Source organism: Arachis stenosperma, chromosome 1, assembly GCF_014773155.1.
Source record: "Arachis stenosperma cultivar V10309 chromosome 1, arast.V10309.gnm1.PFL2, whole genome shotgun sequence".
Taxonomy (NCBI): Eukaryota; Viridiplantae; Streptophyta; class Magnoliopsida; order Fabales; family Fabaceae; genus Arachis; species Arachis stenosperma.
This window is the reverse complement of record NC_080377.1, coordinates 65,418,566-65,434,959: the sequence shown is the minus strand read 5'-3', so window position 1 is coordinate 65,434,959 and position 16,394 is coordinate 65,418,566. Positions and strand designations below refer to the sequence as shown.

General features: G+C 38.7%; 1 non-coding gene across 1 annotated transcript; it reads left to right on the top strand.

The window, feature by feature from the left end:
- Positions 1–482: 482 nt before the first annotated feature.
- Positions 483–590, top strand: LOC130949623 (small nucleolar RNA R71). The gene has a single exon (XR_009073427.1). It is a non-coding gene; the product is annotated as a small nucleolar RNA R71 (small nucleolar RNA).
- Positions 591–16,394: the final 15,804 nt, after the last annotated feature.

The following is a 16,394-nucleotide window of genomic DNA, read 5'->3' as shown; positions in this document are numbered from 1 at the left end:
TTATTAAAGCCTTGTTGAGGCTTTTGTTGATTCTTCCATGAGAAATTTGGATGATTTCTCCATGATGAATTATAGGTGTTTCCATAAGGTTCACCCATATAATTTACCTCTGCTATTGCAGGGTTCTCAGGATCATAAGCTTCTTCTTCAGAAGATGCCTCTTTAGTACTGTTGGATGTATTTTGCCATCCATTCAGACTTTAAGAAATCATGTTGACTTGCTGAGTCAACATTTTATTCTGAGCCAATATGACATTCAGAGCATCAATTTCAAGAACTCCCTTCCCTTGAGGCATCCCATTACTCACGGAATTCCTCTCAGAAGTATACATGAATTGGTTATTTGCAACCATGTCAATGAGTTCTTGAGCTTCTGCAGGTGTTTTCTTTAGGTGAATGGATCCACCTGCAAAATGGTCTAGTGACATCTTAGAGAATTCAGATAGACCATAATAGAATATATCCAAAATGGTCCATTCAGAAAGCATGTTAGAAGGACACCTTTTGGTCATCTGCTTGTATCTTTCCCAAGCTTCATAGAGGGATTCATCATCTTTTTGTTTGAATGTCTGAACATCCACTCTAAGCTTGCTCAACTTTTGAGGAGGAAAGAACTTAGCCAAGAAGGCCGCGACCAACTTATCCCATGACTCCAAGCTATCTTTAGGCTGTGAGTGCAACCATGTTCTAGCTCTGTCTCTTACAGCAGAAGGGAAAAGCATGAGCCTGTAGACTTCAGGATCTATTCCATTAGTCTTAACAGTCTCACAAATCTGCAAGAACTTAATTAAAAACCGGTAGGGATCTTCTGATGGAAGTCCATGAAACTTGCAGTTCTGTTGCATTAGAGCAACTAGTTGAGGTTTCAGCTCAAAATTGTTTGCTCCAATGGTAGGGATTGAGATGCTTCTTCCATCAAACTTGGAAGTAGGTGTAGTGTAATCACCAAGCATCCTCCTTGCATTATTATTTTCGGCTGCCATCTCCTCTTCTTTTTCGAAAATTTCTATAAGGTTGTCTCTGGATTGTTGTAATTTAGCTTATCTTAGTTTCCTCTTCAGAGTCCTTTCAGGTTCAGAATCTGCTTCAACAAGAATATTCTTGTCCTTGCTCCTGCTCATATAAAAAAGGAGGGAACAGAAAATAATAATAGAGATTCTCTTCACTACAGTAGAGAGATTCCTTTATGTTAGTAGAAGAAAAAGGGGATAGAAGAAGGAAAAGGTAAGAATCCAAATACAAGGGTGAAGATAGGTTTAGATTCTTGAGATGAAGAGAAGTGTTAGTAAATAAATAAATAAATAGAAGAAGATGAAAGGGAGGAGTTTTCGAAAATAAATTTTGAAAAATAAGTTAGTGATTTTCGAAAATTAAAGGAAGAAATAACATTTGAATTAAAATTTGAAACAATTAATTAAAAAAAAGAATTTTAAAGAGGGGTGAGGAATTTTTGAAAATTAGAAAAGGGAAAATAGTTAGGTGGTTTTGAAAAAGATAAGAAACAAACAAAAAGTCAATTAGTTAGTTGAAAAAGATTTGAAAATCAATTTTGAAAAGATAAGAATATAAGAAGTTAGAAGGGATATTTTGAAATCAAATTTTTGAAAAAGATATGATTTAAAAAGATATGATAAAAAGATATGATTAAAAAGATATGATTGGAAAAGATTTAATTTTTAAAATTAAAATTAATTGCTTGACTAACAAGAAACTAAAAGATATTATTCTAGAATTTAAAGATTGATCATTTCTTAACAAGAAAGTAACAAACTTCAAATTTTTGAATCAATCACATTAATTGTTAGTGAAGTTTTTGAAAATCATGAATTAAAGATAAGAAAAAGATTTTAAAATTCAAATTAAAAATTTTCGAAAAATAGTAAGAAAAATGAAAAAGATTTTATTTTTGAAAAATTTTTGAAAAGATAAGATTTTTAAAATTGAAAATTTGACTTGACTTATAAGAATTAGCTAAGTTTTTTAAAAAAAATTTTACTAAGTCAACTCAAATTTTCGAAATTTTTGAGAGAAATAAGGAAAAGATAATTTTTTATTTTTAAATTTTTAATGATGAGAGAGAAAAACACAAATATGATCCAAAATATGAAAATTTTGGATCAAAATACTTAATGCATGCAAGAACACTATGAATGTCAAGATGAACACCAAGAACACTTTGAAGATCATGATGAACATCAAGAACATATTTTTGAAAAATTTTTAATGCAAAGAAAACATGCAAGACACCAAACTTAGAAATCTTTAATGCTTAGACACTATGAATGCAAAAATGCACATGAAAAATAACAAAAGACACAAAACAATAAATTATGAAGATCAAGCAAGAAAATTCATCAAGAACAACTTGAAGATCATGAAGAACACTATGCATGTATGCAATTTTCGAAAATTATTATTTTTTTAAAAAATTAAAACATGCAATTGACACCAAACTTGTGACTTTACTCTAGACTCAAACAAGAAACACAAAATATTTTTAGTTTTTATGATTTTATTAAATTTTTGTATATTTTTTTCGAAATTTTATAGGAAAAAGAAGATAAGAAATTCAAAATTTTTAATAAGAATTCCAGGAATCTTTCAATGTTAGCTTAAAGCTCCAATCCAGGGGTTAGACATGACTTAATAGCCAGCCAGCTTTAGGATATAAATCAGGTATGCAACAGCTGATACTTCATCCAACTCCATATACATGCCTTTTATGTTGACAAGTGGAAGCCTCAATCCAAAAGAATTTGAATATGGCTTTACAGCCAGCCAGGCTTCAACATGTTACCATGAAACTCTAGAATTCATTCTTAAAAATTTAGAATAATTTTCGAAAACAAAAGGACAAAAATTTTTTTTGAAAAATTTTTGAAAATAAAACAAAAAGAAAATTACCTAATCTGAGCAACAAGATGAACCGTCAGTTGTCCAAACTCGAACAATCCCCGGCAACGGCGCCAAAAACTTGGTGCAAGTTGCCGAATTAAAAGCTTGGCGCCATCGTGGTCAAAAAACAATTGTGAAATTGTTGTTCGAAATTGATTCCCCGGCAATGGCACCAAAAACTTGGTGCACGAAATTGTGATCTCTAATAATGGCATTCAACTTGGTATGCGCATCTACTAACTCAGCACTCTCTTCACAACTTCGCACAACTAACCAGCAAGTGCACTGGGTCGTCCAAGTAATACCTTACGTGAGTAAGGGTCGATCCCACGGAGATTGTTGGTATGAAGCAAGCTATGGTCATCTTGTAAATTTTAGTTAGGCGGATAATAAATGGTTATGGAGTTTTCGAATAATAATAAATAAACAGAAAATAAAGATAGAAATACTTATGTAAATCATTGGTAAGAATTTCAGACAAGTATATGGAGATGCTGTGTTCCTTTTGGATCTCTGCAACATACTACTTTCATACTTTCAATTCTTCTTATTCCTTTCCATGGCAAGCTGTATGTAGAGCATCACTGTTGTCAATTGCTACATCCCATCCTCTCAGTAAAAATGGTCCAAATGCTCTGTCACAGCACGGCTAATCATCTGTCGATTCTCGATCATGTCGGAATAGAATCCATTGATTCTTTTGCGTTTGTCATCATGCCCAACAATCGCGAGTTTGAAGCTCGTCACAGTCATTCAATCCCTAAATCCTACTCAGAATACCACAGACAAGGTTTAGACTTTCGGATTCTCATGAATGCTGCCATCAATTCTAGCTTATACCACGAAGATTCTGATTAAGGAATCCAAGAGATATGCGCTCAGTCTAAGGTAGAACGGAGGTGGTTGTCAGTCACGCGTTCATAGGTGAGAATGATGATGAGTGTCACAGATCATCACATTCATCATGTTGAAGTGCAACGAATATTTTAGAACAGGAATAAACTGAATTGAATATAAAATAGTAGTAATTGCATTAAAACTCGAGGTACAACAGAGCTCCACACCCTTAATCTATGGTGTGTAGAAACTCCACCGTTGAAAATACATAAGTGATAGTGGTCCAGGCATGGCCGAATGGCCAGCTCCCAAAAATGTGATATGAATTCAAAAATAGGGAAAAAGACCCTAGTACAATAGTAAAAAGTTCTATTTATACTAAACTAGTTACTAGGGTTTACAGAAATAAGTAATTGATGCAGAAATCTACTTTCGGGGCCCACTTGGTGTGTGCTTGGGCTGAGCTTGAGCTTTACACGTGCAGAGGCTTCTCTTGGAGTTAAACTCCAAGTTGTAACGTCTGTTTGGCGTTTAACTCTGGTTTGTGACGTGTTTCTGGCATTTTACTCCAGAATGCAGCATGGGACTAGCGTTGAATGCCAGTTTGCATCATCTAAGCCCGAATAAAGTATGGACTATTATATATTGCTGGAAAGCCATGGATGTTGACTTTCCAACGCAGTTGAGAGCGCACCATTTGGAGTTATGTAGCTCAAGAAAATCTATTTCGAGTATAGGAAGCTCAGAATCCAACAGCATCAGCAGTCCTTTGTCAGCCTTCTATCAAATTTTTGCTCAGGTCCCTCAATTTCAGCTAGAAAATACCTAAAATCATAGAAAAACACACAAACTCATAATAAAGTCCAAAAATGTGAATTTTGCATAAAAACTAATAAAAACATCCCTAAAAGTAGCTAGATCCTACTAAAAACTACCTAAAAACAATGCCAAAAAGCGTATAAATTATCCGCTCATCACTAACTTCCATGTGGCACCTCAAGAAGAACTCATTAGTATCAGCTCACCTTGGTCATTTGCAAAATAGGATCTGGATTTACTCGGGCCATTCTCTCTAGCACCCGAACAAGTAAAGTACCTAATAGTTGGGATTGACTATTTCACTAAGTGGCTAGACGCAGAGCTCCTGGATACTATCATGGCCCAAAGAAGTAAAAAATTTCTCTATAAGAACATTATTACTCGGTTTGGAGTTCCACACTCTATTACCACAGACAATAAAACTCAATTCACTTACTCAACATTCAGAAATTTGGTGGCGAGCCTCAAAATTAAGCATCAGTTCACATCGGTCGAGCATTCCCAAGCCAATGGACAAGAAGCTGCAAATAAAGTCATATTAGTCGGGCTCAAGTGCCATCTACAAGATGCGAAAGGTGCATGGACCGAGGAGCTTCCTCAAGTCTTGTGAGCATATCGGACAACCCCCCATTCCACAACTGGGGGGTCTCCCTTCCTACTTTCTTATGGCGTAGAAGCCATGATTCCCGTCGAGGTTAATGAAGAGTCTCCATGGGTTAAATTCTACGATGATGTTGAAAATATACGAGCTCAAAGGGAAGAATTAGACCTCCTTCAGAAGTTCGAGAACAAGCACAGATAAAGGAGGAATCCTTGAAGCAAAGAGTGTCAATGAAATACAACAAGAAAGTCATCAAAAGAAGCTTTGCCATAAATAACCTCATACTAATCCAAAATGACATTGGAATACAAAGGTTAGGTGAAGGAAAACTAGCTGCGAACTAGAAAGGGCATTACAAGATCATTGAAGTCTTGGAAAAAAAGGTTACTTTAAAGTGTACGAATTACAAGAAAATGAACTCCCAAGGTCATGGCACATATGCAACTTGAAGAAGTACTACAGCTAGAAAGCGTACCTCGCTCGCTGTGTACTCTTTTTCCCAACTTTAGGAATTTTTTTCCCGAAAAGGGTTTTCCTCAAGGAAATTTTAATGAAGCAACATAGCAAGGGCTAAGAGCTAGATGTCCAAAACTCTTAGTAGCGAAAGAACTTGTAAATTTCTTTACCCTTATTAATGATAATTAATTTCTTATTCCATTATCTATTCTATGACACGCACTAACTTAAACTAAAAAAAATGAAAATTATTTCCCAACCTAGATTGTCATCAAGATAAAGGGACAAGGCCCAAGTTAGTGTAAAGAAGTTATATACGCAGATCGTGGATACAACTCGAAAAACCACTCATCAAAAGTCGATAAAAGAGCTGGCCCTAAAACGAATCACAGAAATAACTTAATAAATGACCGACTTCCATAGGTCGGTAGTACGTATTGTAAATGGAAAAAGAATTATCAGAAGAGAAACTTATAAAGTTTTGACCTTATAAAGATTCACATGAACTAAAGGAAAGGTCGAAAACTTAGAAAAATATTCACAAAAAATGATGCTTCATTAAACTTAGAAGCATATTCACAAAAAATAATGCTTCATTTTCCATGCACAAGTCAGAACCATAAAAACACCTATAAATCAATAATAGGTGTAACAGAAGCCATTGTTTCAAACAAGCCCTTAAAGGGGGTATAATCCACCAAGAAAAAATGTTCCCAAGGATACTTTAAACTAAGATATTACAAAACATAAATTGTTTCAAGACCCACAAGTCTGGCCATCAAATAATACAAATCAGAATTAAGAAGGAGAAGTTTGTTCACCAGAAGCCATGTTGAGATGAGGAAGTCGGGAGAGTGTCACCAGGCCAAGTCAAAGAAGAATGGGACTCGTCGTCTAACTAAGTTGGAAAGCTTTGACAGGTTCCCTCAAGCCAAGCGTCCGAGGTCTTCAGATCTTCCATGGGAATATCTTCCTCAGTTTCAGGAGGAGGAACAATCTTCCCATCAATCATGACTATGTCAGGATTAATGAGGGAGAGATACATTTCAGGAGCTATAACTCAGAATTGGGCCTTTAAATTTTCTACCAATTCATCCATTCTCTGGAAGATAGTCTCCTCCAACTCTGCATATTTTTTCCTTGACTTAGTGACTTCATCTACCAACTCCAGCTCTTTCCAAAAATCCAGGTATAACTCTCTTCAGCCTTCTTTTTAAAGCCTCCGCCATGGTTCAAGCCGCTTCAGATTGCTTCACCTTCTTCCAAGCTTAAGAAAGGTTGGACACAAAAACCTCCTTCTTCTTTTCCAACTACGACTTAGCCTCCCACAAGGATGCCACCTCAGCATTCAAATTGGACAAGGATCACTGAGTGCACCAATGGGAGTCTCCTCGAGGTGCCTAAGTAAAGCAGAGCACACCCCTGCCCTCCTTATCCCATTCTGAGCTAATACTTGAAGGTGGTTTTTATAGAAACATCGTCCATACTTATAAAACTATTGGGAAGGATGTGTTTCTCAAAACACCACATCATCAAAACCTTGCTCATATACACTTCCTAATTCAGAAATTTTGTATTTTATAGACTTCAATTCGGGAAAATGAAGCGCGAGGGGAATTGTTTGAATACCAGAGTCAACAGAAGGAGTAAGAGTGATAGAGGGAAAATGTCCATAAATATTTTCACAAAAATGATCGCGTTGCAAGTATAGTTCTAAGCCGACAATTAAACCTTAATCAATGTTTAATTTGTTTGTCACAAATACAAACCCAATAAAAATAAACCGAAGTATTCAAACCTCGGGTCGTCTCTCAAGAAATTGCAGGGAAGTGTACTTATAATTGGTTATGAAAATAGTATTTTTGGGGTTTTTGTGATAAGAGACAAGTAATGTAAATAACAAGGAAAATAAAATAACAACTAAGAAAAGTCCTAGCAAGGATTGAGAATTGGAATTCCTATCCTTATTATCATCATCAATTGTGATGGTAATTGCCTTGTGCTTTCACTTAGTTAACCTCTAACAATGAAGGAAAGTCAAGTGAGCAAAATCAACGTAAGTTCACAAGTCCTAATTGTTCCGAGGGTTACCTGAAACTGTAGGTCAATCTCGGACGAGATCTTCTATGCTGGTCGGAGCTGTGGACTCCGATCTGATGGACTTGGTGGTGGTGCTGATCCTTCGTCCCCGGAGGGTGGGCGGTACCTGCAAGGGACTCCGATGCTTAAGTTAGCAAGGGTATTAAGCAGGTATTGAGTAGAATCAGAGTATGAGTTATACCTGGGTGCTCCAGCGTATTTATAATGGTGTAGAGTGACCTTTGCAGATAAGATAAGTTAGTTATCTTATCTTTTATCTTTATCTTTATCTTTCATGGGAACCGCCCTTATCTCTATAAGCTTGGGCTGCCTTTGGATTGGGGTCGTGTTCCTCTATTTGGGCCCTTTATTGGGCTTTCCTGCGATTTGACCGAGCCCTTTGAGAGGAGGTCAGTTTGTCCTGACCTGAAGAGGTCGGTCGCTTTGTCTGTAGAACATCCCGGGTCGGACAGCTCGACCCAGGGTATGAACAGTGCCCCTGATCGAGCTCGGTCCTCCTTTGGAGGTAGAGTCTTAGTTTTTCAAACCTTCTCGGGTGGAGCCGAACTCGAGCATTTTGTCGACTTCATCTTTGTAGAGTTCCTTTTTGAATGCAGAACGTTTCATTTCCTCTGAGATCGCGCGCTTTTGTATTAGCATCCTAGCCTTGGGAATGTGCGAAGGTTTTAATGCCCTCATTAATTGGTTTTTAATGCCGCTATTTTCTCTTGGTTTCCTTTTTTCAAATTTTGTATCCAAGAGACGGTTTTCTTTTTCCTGTAACTTCCCTTCTTTTTTGCCGTTTCCTGTCCTGCATTTCTCATTTTCTCTCTGTGACATTTTGGCATTCGCTGGTGCTTCTGCTTCGCGGTTGATCCTTGCTGCTCTGCTCTGCATTTCAGCTTTTTCCTTCAAAGATTTCCTCCTTCTTCCAGGTTGGTTTTGCTTTCTCTTCACCGTTTATTTCTGCTGCTTTGTTTTTGATTCTTTGATGACACTCTGATTTTTGTACGTCGGAAAGTTTGAACCTTTTTCCTTAGTTTCTGTACCTGGTTTATTGCTTTGATGCCTGTTTCTTGGTCTTTTTTTCATCCTTATGTATGCTTTGGGTGATTTTCCTGGTTCTGGCTTCTTTTTAGGGCTTCGTGTGTTGTCGTTGATTTACGTACTGCCGTTTTCGAAAAAGGTTGCTCCTTTGATAACTTGCTTGCTCCATTGATGATTTTGTTTTTATTGATGACTTTTCTTCAATAGAGACGATGGTTTTTTATGACTTTCTTTTTACTTTCACCTTTCAGGACGCTATTTTGTTTGAAAGAGGGTTTTACCTTTGTAGCTTTTTCTGGGACTTCACTCTGTCATTGCCTCCAAAGGATGCCCCTGGACCTCGGTGTGCGTCTTGGGGTTTTTCTTTTACTGTTTTGTGTGCTTAAGGTCGCATTTGTCCAAGTTGCTTCCATTTTGTCTGAACTTGCTTTTTTGGGGTTAGTAATCCGTTTCCTTTTCTTTGTAGGATTAGTTGGCCATGTCGTCTCACAAAAATATTGTCGAGGCGTCCTCTAAGGTTCCTGAGGGGATGTTCGACTGGTTGGACTCCCTGGTGTTGCTGTGTGCATTCCTAGCTAATGCGGAATTCTGCACGGAGCTTAGGAAACACCATTAGATATGTTGTAGTGAGAATCAAGAACGCAACTATGAGTTGGTGGCACCCAATTCTGATGACAGGGTCTGTTTTCCTACTTCGACCCAGGGAGAGCGTCCTTTCTTTTATGCATACGATTTCTTCTTTAGCCAGATGGATATTATCCTTCCTTTTACTTCCTTTGAGACCGACCTGTTGTGGTCTTGCAACGTGGCCCCATCTCAGCTTCATCCAAATTCTTGAGATTTTATTAAGATTTTTCAGATGGTTTGTCATGAGTTTGGTGTTAAAACCTCTTTAACCCTTTTTCTGTATCTCTTTGTGTTGACCAAGCCTGGGACTACCAAAAAGAAAGCTTCTTGGATTTCTTTTAGGTCGGCCCTGGGACATAAAGTCTTCTCCATGTATGATGAGTCTTTTCGCGATTTTAAGAATTACTTTTTTCAAGGTCCGAGCTGTTGAAGGAGCTCGTCCTTTCTTCCTGGATGAGAATAGCAAGCCTCATTTTCCTTTAGAGTAGCAGAGGAATTTAGTTGTGTCTAGGTATACCTAGGAGATATTAGACGAGGTCGAGCAGGCCTTCGTCGCTGCTTTAGAGGATATTTGGGGGGAGCCTCCTCATCTTGAGACCAAAAAATTTCTGGGGGATCCGTCCTTGATTCGTGTTGTGCTGGGTATTTTATAAACTGTGTTCCCATGTCTTTTGTTCTCTGCTTTCTTTTCTGGGTATTCATAAGTCGTTGTATTTTTCTTGCTTTTCAGAGATGTCGAAGAATAATAACTCACTGAAGGCCTTTAAGAAGGCGAGGAAGGCTACCACGGCTCAAAACGTCCCGGTCAAGGTGGTCGGGGAAGGGTCCTCCCAAGTTTTATCGAAACCATCCGTCTCGAGCTCTCCTGGGCCGAGGAGGATGATCCCGACTCCCCGGGTTTGTTTGGTTGACCCGCCTCAGACTTCAGTGGGTACCTCTGCTCCTCCCGTTGCTCCTCCTCCAAAAAGACCTCGGACTGTCAAGCCGTTTAATCTTGGTGCTCCCGATTTTGATGCCGTTGGGTTTGTAGACCAACAAATTGCTCCCTATGGTGTCATGCCTATCGACGATGTATACATTCTTCATCATTTAAAATTTATTACTCGGAATGGTATTACTCTGGCACACATGGGAGCGGCTTTATACCGAACTGCTCAAGATCTTCCTATTCATGCAACCAAGGCTTTTATTGAGGAGGCAAAATCAGAATTTGACCGAATTAAGGGTTTGAAGGAGGAGCTCGAGGTGGAAATGGCCGAGCTGAAAAAAGAACTAAAGGGGGAGAAGGCCCGGGCTGTTGGTCTGGCGGCTGCTGCGCAACTGGCCGAGGATATGGCTCAAAAACACAAGGATAGCTATGTTATTACTTATAGATAGGTGATGGAGCTCAGGAGTAGGTTAGAATCTATTCAGGCTGATTACTCTGAACTTCAAAGTCATCTCGTAGGTAGTGTTACTGCGGCTTATGAGAATCTGAAAGAGCAATTCCGAGTTCTTGCGCCAGATCTCGACCTTTCCCTTATTAGTCTGGACAATATTGTTAGGGATGGTAAGATTGTTGGTGCACGAAATTGTGATCATCAACAATGGCTCCAAAGACTTGGTGCTCTTAAACATGAATCACACTTTGTCACAACTCCGCAAAACTAACCAGCAAGTGTACTGGGTCATCCAAGTAATACCTTACGTGAGTAAGGGTCGATCCCACAGAGATTGTTGGTATGAAGCAAGCTATGGTCATCTTGTAAATATCAGTTAGGCGGTAATAATTGATTATTGGATTTTCGAAAATATAAAGAGATAATTAATTTATTAATAAAGGATAGAAATACTTATGTAAATTCACTGGTAGGAATTTCTGATAAGTGCATGGAGATGCTGTGTTCCTTGTGAATCTCTGCTTTCCTGCTACTTTCATCCAATCCTTCTTACTCCTTTCCATGGAAAGCTGTATGTAGGGCATCACCGTTGTCAATGGCTACATTCCATCCTCTCAGTAAAAAAGGTCCAAATGCTCTGTCACAGCACGGCTAATCATCTGTCGGTTCTCAATCAGGCTAGAGTAGAATCCCGTGATTCTTTTGCGTCTGTCACTAACGCCCAGCCTTTAGGAGTTTGAAGCTCGTCACAGTCATTCAATCTTGGAATCCTACTCGGAATACCACAGACAAGGTTAGACTTTCCGGATTCCCATGAATGCCGCCATCAATTCTAGCTTATACCACGAAGATTCTGATTAAGGAATCCAAGAGATATGCGCCCGGCCTAAGATAGAACGGAAGTGGTTGTCAGTCACGCGCGTTCATAGGTGAGAATGATGATGAGTGTCACGGATCATCACATTCATCAAGTTGAAGTGCAACGAATATCTTAGAACAGGAATAAATCGAATTGAATAGAAAATAGTAGTAATTGCATTGAAACTTGAGGTACAGCAGAGCTCTACACCCTTAATCTATGGTGTGTAGAAACTCCACCGTTGAAAATACATAAGTGATGAAGGTTCAGGCATCGCCGAATGGCCAGCCCCCATGATCTGAGAACTAAAACGTCCCAAGATGTCTAATACAATAGTAAACTATCCTATTTATATTAGACTAGCTACTAGGGTTTACAAGAGTAAGTAATTGATGCATAAATCCACTTCCAGGGCCCACTTGGTGTATGTTTGGGCTGAGCTTGATCTATCCATGAGTTGAGGCTTCTTTTGGAGTTGAACGTCAAGTTGTAACGTGTTTTGGGCGTTCAACTCCGGTTTGTGACGTGTTTCTAGCGTTTGACTCCAGACAGCAACATGGAACTGGCGTTGAGCGCCCGTTTACATCATCTAATCACGAATAAAGTATAAACTATTATATATTGCTGAAAAGCTCTGGATGTCTACTTTCCAACGCCGTTGAGAACACGCCATTTGAAGTTCTGTAGCTCCAAAAACTTCATTTCTAGTGCAGGGAGGTCAGATTCCAACAGCATCAGCAGTCCTTTGTCAGCCTCCTATTAGAGTTTTGCTCAGGTCCCTCAATTTCAGCCAAAAAAACCTGAAATCACAGAAAAATACACAAACTCATAGTAAAGTCCAGAAATGTGAATTTATCATAAAAACTAATGAAAACATCCCTAAAAGTAACTAGATCATACTAAAAACTACATAAAAACAATGCCAAAAAGCGTATAAATTATCCGCTCATCACAACACCAAAATTAAATTGTTGCTTGTCCCCAAGAAACTGAAAATCAATTAGAATAAAAAGGAGAGAATATACTATAAATTCCAAAATATCAATGAATATTAATTCTAATTAGATGAGCGGGACTTGTAGCTTTTTGCTTCTGAACAATTTTGGCATCTCACTTTTTTCTTTGAAGTTTAGAATGATTGGCTTCTCTAGGAACTTAGAATTTCGGATAGTATTATTGATTCTCCTAGTTAAGTATGTTGATTCTTGAACACAGCTACTTTTATGAGTCTTGGCCATGGCCCTAAGCACTTTGTTTTCCAGTATTACCACCGGATACATAAATGCCACAAACACATGACTGGGTGAACCTTTTCAGATTGTGACTCAGCTTTGCTAGAGTCCCAGTTAGAGGTGTCCAGAGCTCTTAAGCACACTCTTTTTGCTTTGGATCACGACTTTAACCACTCAGTCTCAAGCTTTTCACTTGGACCTGCATGCCACAAGCACATGGTTAGGGACAGCTTGATTTAGCCGCTTAGGCCTGGATTTTATTTCCTTGGGCCCTCCTATCCATTGATGCTCAAAGCCTTGGATCCTTTTTACCCTTGCCTTTTGGTTTTAAGGGCTAATGGCTTTTTCTGCTTGCTTTTTCTTTTTCTTTCTAAATTTTTCTTTTTTTTGCCACTTTTTTTTTTCGCAAGCTTTTGCTTTTTCACTGCTTTTTCTTGCTTCAAGAATCAATTTTATGATTTTTTAGATCATCAATAACATTTTTCTTTGTTCATCATTCTTTCAAGAGTCAACAATTTTAACATTCATAAACAACAAGATAAAAAATATGCACTGTTTAATCATTCATTCAGAAAACAAAAAGTATTGTCACCACATCAATATAATTAAACTAATTTCAAGGATAAATTTGAAATTCATGTACTTTCTTGTTCTTTTGAATTAGAAACATTTTTCATTTAAGAGAGGTGAAGGATTTCTTGGAATTATTTATAGCCTTAAGACATAGTTACTAAATACTAATGATCATGAAGTAGAGACACAAAACATAAACAAACATAAAATAGAAGAACAAAAAAATTAAGAACAAGGAATGAGTCCACCTTAGTGATGGTGGCGCTTTCTTCATGAAGAGCCAATGATGCTTTTTGAGCTCCTTTATGTCTCTTCCTTGCCTTTGTTGCTGGATCCCTAGTGCTTTTGGTGTTCTTATCCTTAATTGCTCCCAATAGTTGTGTGGAGGAAAATGTATCCCCTGAGGTATCTCAGGGATTTCTTGATGAGGGAATTTCTCATGCTCTCTTGATGTGCAGTCAAATGCTCTATTACTGAGCTATGGATCCTTGAGATGAATCTCTCCATCTCCCATGACTCAGAGGTGGAAGCTTTTGTCTTCCCTTTTTTCTTCTTCTTCTTCTTTTTTTTTTTTTGAGGTTTCTCTGGCCTTAGGTGCCATCAATGGTTATGGAAAAGCAAAAAAGCTATGCTTTTACCACACCAAACTTAGAATGTTGCTCGCCCTCGAGAAAAAGAAGAAAGAATAGAAGAAGAAGAAGAAGATATGGAGGAGAGGGAGAGAGGTGTGTATTCGGCTACGTAGGGTGGGTTTGGGTAGGGAAGAAATGGATGGATGTGAGTTGAGGTAGGTGGGGATCCTGTGGGGTCCACAGATCCTGAGGTGATCCTGTGGGGTTCACAGATCCTGAGGTGTCAAGGATTTACATCCCTGCACCAATGAGGCATGTAGAATGCCTTTGCATATAATTCTAGCGTTTAAACGCCGAAGTGATGCTCATTCTGGGCGTTCAACGCCCACGTGCAACATGTTTCTGGCGTTGAACGCCAGGTCCATGCTTGTTTCTGGCGTTCAACGCCAGATCCATGCTCTGTTCTGGCGTTGAACGCCGGCCAGATGCTCCTTACTGGCGTTTGAACGCCAGTAAGTCCGTCCTCCAGGGTGTGATTTTTCTTCTGCTATTTTTGATTCTGTTTTTAATTTTAGTATTTTTTTCGTGACTCCACATGATCATGAACCTACTAAAACACAAAATAACAATTAATTAAAAATAAAATTAGATAAATAAAAATTGAGTTGCCTCCCAACAAGCGCTTCTTTAATGTCAATAGCTTGACAGTGGGCTCTCATGGAGCCACAAAGGTGATCAGGTCAATATTGTGAACTCCCAACACCAAACTTAGAATTTGGATATGGGGGTTAAACACCAAACTTAGAGTTTGGTTGTGGCCTCCCAACACCAAACTTAGAGTTTGATTGTGGGGGCTCTGTTTGACTCTGTACTGAGAGAAGCTCTGCATGCTTACTCTCCCTTGTTACAGAAGGATAGCCGTGTGCCTTAAACACAAGGTAGTCCCCATTCAATTAAAGGACTAATTCTCCTCTGTTAACATCAATCACAGGACCAGCTGTGGCTAGGAAAGGTCTTCCAAGGATGATGCATTCATCCTCTTCCTTCCTAGTGTCTAAGATTATGAAATCAGCAGGGATGTAAAGGCCTTCAACCTTTACTAACACGTCCTCTACTAATCCATAAGCTTGTCTTAGTGACTTGTCTGCCAATTGTAATGAGAATAAGGCAGGCTGTACCTCAATGATCCCTAGTTTCTCCATTACAGAGAGTGGCATAAGATTTATGCCTGACCCCAGGTCACACAGAGCCTTGTTAAAGGTCATGGTGCCTATGGTGCAGGGAATTAAGAATTTACCAGGATCTTGTCTCTTTTAAGGTAAAGTTTTCTGAACCCATGTATCTAGTTCACTAATGAGCAAGGGAGGTTCACCTTTCCAAGTCTCATTACCAAACAACTTGGCATTCAGCTTCATGATGGCTCCTAGATATTGAGCAACTTGCTCTCCAATCACATCTTCATCCTCTTCTGAGGAAGAATAGTCTTCAGAGCTCATGAATGGCAGAAGGAGATTTAGTGGAATCTCTATGGTCTCTATATGAGCCTCAGATTCTTTTAGGTCCTCAATAGGGAACTCCTTCTTGCTTGAGAGATGTCCCAGGAGGTCTTCCTCACTAGGATTTTCGTCCTTCTCCTCCCTTGTGCATTCGGCCATATTGATTACATCAATGGCCTTGCACTCTCCTCTTGGATTTTCTTCTGTATTGCTTGGGAGAGTACTGGGAGGAGTTTCAGTGACTTTCTTACTCAGTTGGCCCACTTGAGCCTCCAAATTTCTGATGGAGGACCTTGTTTCACTCATGAAACTTAAGGTAGCCTTAGACAGATCAGAGACTAAATTTGCTAAATTAGAGGGGTTCTGCTCAGAATTCTCTGTCTGTTGCTGAGAAGATGATGGAAAAGGCTTGTTATTGTTTAGCCTGTTTCTTCCACCATTATTAAATCCTTGTTGAGGCTTTTGTTGATCCTTCTATGAGAAATTTGGATGATTTCTCCATGATGAATTATAGGTGTTTCCATAAGGTTCACCCATGTAATTTACCTCTACTATTGCAGGGTTCTCAGGATCATAAGCTTCTTCAGAAGCTGCCTCTTTAGTACTGTTGGATGCATTTTGCCATCTATTCAGACTTTGAGAGATCATGTTGACTTGCTGAGTCAACACTTTGTTCTGAGCCAATATGACATTCAGAGCATAAATTTTAAGAACTCCCTTCCTCTGAGGCATCCCATTATTCACGGAATTCCTCTCAGAAGTGTACATGAATTGGTTATTTGCAACCATGTCAATAAGTTCTTGAGCTTCTGCAGGCATTTTCTTTAAGTGAATGGATCCACCTGCAGAATGGTCTAGTGACATCTTAGAGAATTCAGATAGACCATAATAGAATATATCCAAAATGGTCCATTCAGAAAAC